This window comes from Plectropomus leopardus, unplaced genomic scaffold (genome assembly GCF_008729295.1).
Source record: "Plectropomus leopardus isolate mb unplaced genomic scaffold, YSFRI_Pleo_2.0 unplaced_scaffold4098, whole genome shotgun sequence".
Classification (NCBI taxonomy): Eukaryota; Metazoa; Chordata; class Actinopteri; order Perciformes; family Serranidae; genus Plectropomus; species Plectropomus leopardus.
This window is the reverse complement of record NW_024644880.1, coordinates 1-6,307: the sequence shown is the minus strand read 5'-3', so window position 1 is coordinate 6,307 and position 6,307 is coordinate 1. Positions and strand designations below refer to the sequence as shown.

The window sequence follows — 6,307 nt, the reverse complement described above, 5'->3', positions numbered from 1 at the left end:
TTTTTCAAAATATTGTATTATGGCTTTTTTTTGCATTTTTTCAACATACTATACTACTATACTTTTTTTTTTTTACATACTATGGTATACTATGATTTTTTTTTGCATTTTCTGACATACTGTACCATGGCTTTTTAAAACTATAATATGAATTTTTGGCAATTTTTTGACAAACTGTAGTATGACATTTTTAGACATACAATACTTTTTTGCAGCTGTTCTGAAATAATTTAAGATGACTTTTGTGTGACATACTATACTATGAATTTATTTGCACTTTTTCAAAATACTTTTGTATGCCTTCTTCTAGTATTACTAGACTATGACTTTTCAACATACTATGTTGTGGCTTTTTTCGATTTACTATGCTTTGACTATTTTGGACTAACTAAACTATGGCTTTGTTGAACTTTTTTTGACATTCCATACAATGACATTTTTGATTTAACTATATTTTTTGTAATACTAGGAATTTTCTGCACTTTTTTGACATACTATACAATGACTTCAAGTCATATAACATGACTATACTGTATATGACATACAACATGAATATATATATATATAACATGACTAGATATTTTGATGTGATTTTGGAAACATGCTATAGCATGACTTTTTGGGATGATTTTGACTACATGCTTAAGTATGACTTTTTGGGGCGATTTGAACAATGTGCTATAGTATGACTTTTTGACGCAAATTGTAATGACATGCTATAGTATGAGTTTTTTTCATGATTGTGGACAACATACTTTAGTATGACTTTTTGGTGGGATTTTCAACGACATGCTTTAGTATGACTTCGTGTTTTTGGATGACATGTTATCGTGGGACTTTTTGACGTGATTTTGAACGGCATGTTGTATGACTTTTTGATGCAATTTTGGATGACAAGCTCTAGTATGACTTTTTGGCGCAATTCTGAAAAACATGCTATAGAATGACTTTCTAACGCCATTTTGCACGACATGCTATAGTAAGAGTTTTTGAGGCAATTTTGAATGACATTCTGTAGTATCACTTTCTGACGTGTGTTTGGGCGACATGCTATATGACTTTTTGATGCGATTTTGAACGACATTCTATTGTATGACTTTTTGGCATGATTTTGGACAATATGCTATTGTATGTCTTTTTAGGGTGATTCTGAACCACATGTTATAGCATGTTTTTTTGCGCAATTTTGGACATCATGCTATAGTAGGACTCTTTGATGCAACTCTGAACAATATGTGATAGAATGACATTTTAAAGCGTTTTAAACGACATTTTATAATATGATTTTTTGATGCAATTTCGGATGACATATTATAGTGTGACTTTTTTGCACGATTTGGAATGACATGCTATAGTATCACTTTTTGGCACAATTCTGGACAAAGCCTTGTTTGTTGCCATGACTGAACCAGGTTATTAGCTGATGTTAGCTTGCAGTCTATGTTATCTAACTAAGCTCCAGTTACCAACTGCATCCAACTTAACCAATTTAACAACAGTTTACTTGTAAGCTCAAATCAATAAAAAACAAAGCTTAATGTTTTTTTTTTTAAATATTGTTTAAGGTCTGAGGCTGGAGCTAGTGGTTGAGTGGGTTTTTTATCCACCTGTACTGTGGTTCAACATTAAAGTGCCTGCAAAAAAACATGTTCCAACAGGCGGACTTGCATCTTTCAAGTGACATTGTATCTCTGTGACTGGTATTGTTGTTCATTATACTGTTTTTCATATAAAAGTCAATTTACTTTGTCAACCATTTGTAACCTCTCCTCCCAGGCGCCTCCACACTGAGGCAAACAGAAGAAAAGAGTATCCTCCTGAGATAGTGATGCTGTTCCCGTCTCTTAAGGATCCATATACCAAGGAAGGCTATGTAAGTCATAATTATTGTTGGTATAATGCTTTAGTGCATACTAACATGTTGTGATCTGAGTCTATTTGCATACCACTAATATTTGGATTCTCTTAAATTTCTTAATGATTTTAACATGACAAAGCATTTATTTTTTTTAATTTCAGGAACACTTCTATGATGCTGCAAGCAGCAGAGGATACATTTCGTGGCATCTATAAACAGTCCAGAGGAGGATCAGCATCCCCATCTTGCTATGACTGGTGAGATGATGTTTGAGTTATCACTTCTGTAATATAGTTTTCTCTGACTGCATATTGCTCGTGTCTAATTTGAGTTTCCTCATCTCAACTCTAGTCATGCTGCAGTCTGGATGAGCATCTCCACAAGTAGCATCACAAGGGCAAGACAGACAACTTTTACTTTTGGATAAGTATCTCATCCAAAGCCAGGCAAAGCTCATACAATGATTCAGGATTTCACATGTCCCAAGAAAAGCTGAAAACATCATACAAAAGCATGAAATAGCGTGCCGAGACAAATAGCATTAAAACATGCAAATATGACCAAAAACAAAATAATATAGCATGTGGAAAAAATGACCAAAAAAGCAAGGCTATAGTATGACAAACGTCAAAATTTGACATATTCCAAAAACAGATGAAAACACCTCAAAACAGCTTCAAATATAGTGCTGAGACATGACAACTCACTGTGCAAAATTGTCCCAAAATGCCATAATATAGCATGTTGAAAAATGACCAAAGAAGCAAGGCAAAAATGTCAAAATTTGACATGTCCCAAAAACAGCTCAAAACACTCCAAACCAGTTTAAATTAGTGTGCTGGGACACGCCATAGCATTAAAATGTGCAAATATAACTTGTAAATATGGCCAAAAAACAACATAATGAAGCATGTCGAAAAATGACCAAAGAAGCAAGGCTATAGTATGGCAAAAATGTCAAAATATGACAACTCCCAAAAAAAGCTCAAAACACCTCAAAACAGTTCGAAATAACATGCTTGGACACGCCATAGCATTAAAATGTGCAAATATAGTCAAAAAACACCATAATAAAGCATGTCGAAAAATGACCAAAGAAGCAAGGCTATAGTATGGCAAAAATGTCAAAATTTGATATGTCCCAAAAACAGCTCAAAACACCTCAAAACAGTTTAAAATAGTGTGCTGGGACACGCCATAGCATTAAAACTTGTAAATAATGCCAAAAAACAACATAATGAAGCATGTCGAAAAATGACCAAAGAAGCAAGGCTATAGTATGGCAAAAATGTCAAAATATGACATCTCCTAAAAACAGCTCAAAACAGCTCAAAACAGTTCGAAAATAGTGTGCTGGGACACGCCATAGCATTAAAATGTTCAAATATAGCCAAAAAACACCATAATAAAGCATGTCGAAAAATGACCAAAGAAGCAAGGCTATAGTATGGCAAAAATGTCAAAATATGACATCTCCTAAAAACAACTCAAAACAGCTACAAAACAGTTTAAAAATAGTGTGCTGGGACATGCCATAGCATTAAAACTTGTAAATATGGCCAAAAAACAACATAATGAAACATGTCAAAAAACATGACCAAAGAAGCAAGGCTATAGTATGGCAAAAATGTCAAAATATGACATCTCCTAAAAAACAACTCAAAACAGCTACAAAACAGTTTAAAATAGTGTGCTGGGACATGCCATAGCATTAAAACTTGTAAATATGGCCAAAAAACAACATAATGAAGCATGTCGAAAAATGACCAAAGAAGCAAGGCTATAGTATGGCAAAAATGTCAAAATTTGATATGTCCCAAAAAACAGCTCAAAACACCTCAAAACAGTTTAAAATAGTGTGCTGGGACATGCAATAGCATTAAAACTTGTAAATATGGCCAAAAAACAACATAATGAAGCATGTCGAAAAATGACCAAAGAAGCAAGGCTATAGTATGGCAAAAATGTCAAAATATGACATCTCCTAAAATCAGCTCAAAACACCTCAAAACAGTTCGAAATACTGTGCTGGGACACGCCATAGCATTAAAATGTTCAAAAATGGCCAAAAAACACCATAATTAAGCATGTCGAAAAAATGACCAAAGAAGCAAGGCTATAGTATGGCAAAAATGTCAAAATTTGACATGTCCCAAAAACAGCTCAAAAACCCCAAAACAGTTTAAAATAGTGTGCTGAGACACGCCATAGCATTAAAACTTGTAAATAATGCCAAAAACAACATAATGAAGCATGTCAAAAAATGACCAAAGAAGCAAGGCTATAGTATGGCAAAAATGTCAAAATATGACATCTCCTAAAAACAACTCAAAACAGCTACAAACAGTTTAAAATAGTGTGCTGGGACATGCCATAGCATTAAAACTTGTAAATATGGCCAAAAAACAACATAATGAAGCATGTCGAAAAATGACCAAAGAAGCAAGGCTATAGTATGGCAAAAATGTCAAAATATGACATGTCCTAAAAAACAGCTCAAAACAGCTCAAAACAGTTCGAAATAGTGTGCTGGGACACGCCCATAGCATTAAAATGTTCAAATATAGCCAAAAAAACACCATAATAAAGCATGTCGAAAAATGACCAAAGAAGCAAGGCTATAGTATGGCAAAAATGTCAAAATATGACATCTCCTAAAAACAACTCAAAACAGCTACAAACAACAGTTTAAAATAGTGTGCTGGGACATGCCATAGCATTAAAACTTGTAAATAATGGCCAAAAAACAACATAATGAAACATGTCAAAACATGACCAAAGAAGCAAGGCTATAGTATGGCAAAAATGTCAAAATATGACATCTCCTAAAAACAACTCAAAACAGCTACAAACAGTTTAAAATAGTGTGCTGGGACATGCCATAGCATTAAAACTTGTAAATATGGCCAAAAAACAACATAATGAAGCATGTCGAAAAATGACCAAAGAAGCAAGGCTATAGTATGGCAAAAATGTCAAAATTTGATATGTCCCAAAAACAGCTCAAAACACCTCAAAACAGTTTAAAATAGTGTGCTGGACATGCCAATGCAATAGCATTAAAACTTGTAAATATGGCCAAAAAACAACATAATGAAGCATGTCGAAAAATGACCAAAGAAGCAAGGCTATAGTATGGCAAAAATGTCAAAATATGACATCTCCTAAAAACAGCTCAAAACACCTCAAAACAGTTCGAAATACTGTGCTGGGACACGCCATAGCATTAAAATGTTCAATATATGGCCAAAAAACACCATAATTAAGCATGTCGAAAAATGACCAAAGAAGCAAGGCTATAGTATGGCAAAAATGTCAAAATTTGATATGTCCCAAAAATGACATGTCCCAAAAACAGCTCAAAACACCTCAAACCGGTTTGAAATAACGTGCTGGGACACGCCATACCATTAAAACTTGTAAATATGGCCAAAAAGCACCATAATTAAGCATGTCGAAAAATGACCAAAGAAGCAAGGCTATAGTATGGCAAAAATGTCAAAATATGACATCTCCTAAAAACAGCTCAAAACAGCTCCAAACAGTTTAAAATGGTGTGCTGGGACACGCCATAGCATTAAAATGTGCAAATATGGCCAAAAAACAACATAATGAAGCATGTCGAAAAATGACCAAAGAAGCAAGGCTATAGTATGGCAAAAATGTCAAAATTTGACAAGTCCTAAAAGCAGCTCAAAACAGCTCCAAACAGTTTAAAGTAGCGTGCTGAGACACGCCGCAGCATTAAAACGTGCAAAAAAAGTACCAAAATGCCATAATATAGCATGTTGAAAAATGACCAAAGAAGCAAGGCTATAGTATGGCAAAAATGTCAAAATTTGACATCTCCTAAAAACAGCTCCAAACACCTCAAACCAGTTCGAAATACTGTGCTGGGACATGCCATGGCATTAAAATGTTCAAATATAGCCAAAAAACACCATAATTAAGCATGTCGAAAAATGACCAAAGAAGCAAGGCTATAGTATGGCAAAAATGTCAAAATATGACATGTCCCAAAAACAGCTCAAAAAACCTCAAAACAGTTTAAAATAGTGTGCTGGGACATGCAATAGCATTAAAACTTGTAAATGTGGCCAAAAAACAACATAATGAAGCATGTCGAAAAATGACCAAAGAAGCAAGGCCATAGTATGGCAAAAATGTCAAAATATGACATCTCCTAAAAACAGCTCAAAACAGCTCAAAACAGTTTAAAATAGTGTGCTTGGACATGCCATAGCATTAAAATGTGCAAATATAGCCAAAAAACAACATAATGAAGCATTGTTGAAAAATAACCAAAGAAGCAAGGCTATAGTATGGTAAAAATGTCAAAATATGACATCTCCTAGAAACAGCTCAAAACACCTCAAAACAGTTTAAAATAACGTGCTGGGACACGCCATAGCATTAAAATGTGCAAATATAGCCAAAAAACACCATAAT

The 6,307-nt window shown here is 34.1% G+C and overlaps 1 long non-coding RNA gene across 1 annotated transcript; it reads left to right on the top strand.

Moving 5' to 3' along the window:
- The first annotated feature begins 1,802 nt into the window (after positions 1 to 1,802).
- LOC121939093 lies at positions 1,803 to 2,383 on the top strand. Its single transcript, XR_006105402.1, has 3 exons — positions 1,803 to 1,873; positions 2,020 to 2,115; positions 2,210 to 2,383. It is a non-coding gene; the product is annotated as an uncharacterized LOC121939093 (long non-coding RNA).
- The last annotated feature ends 3,924 nt before the right edge of the window (positions 2,384 to 6,307 follow it).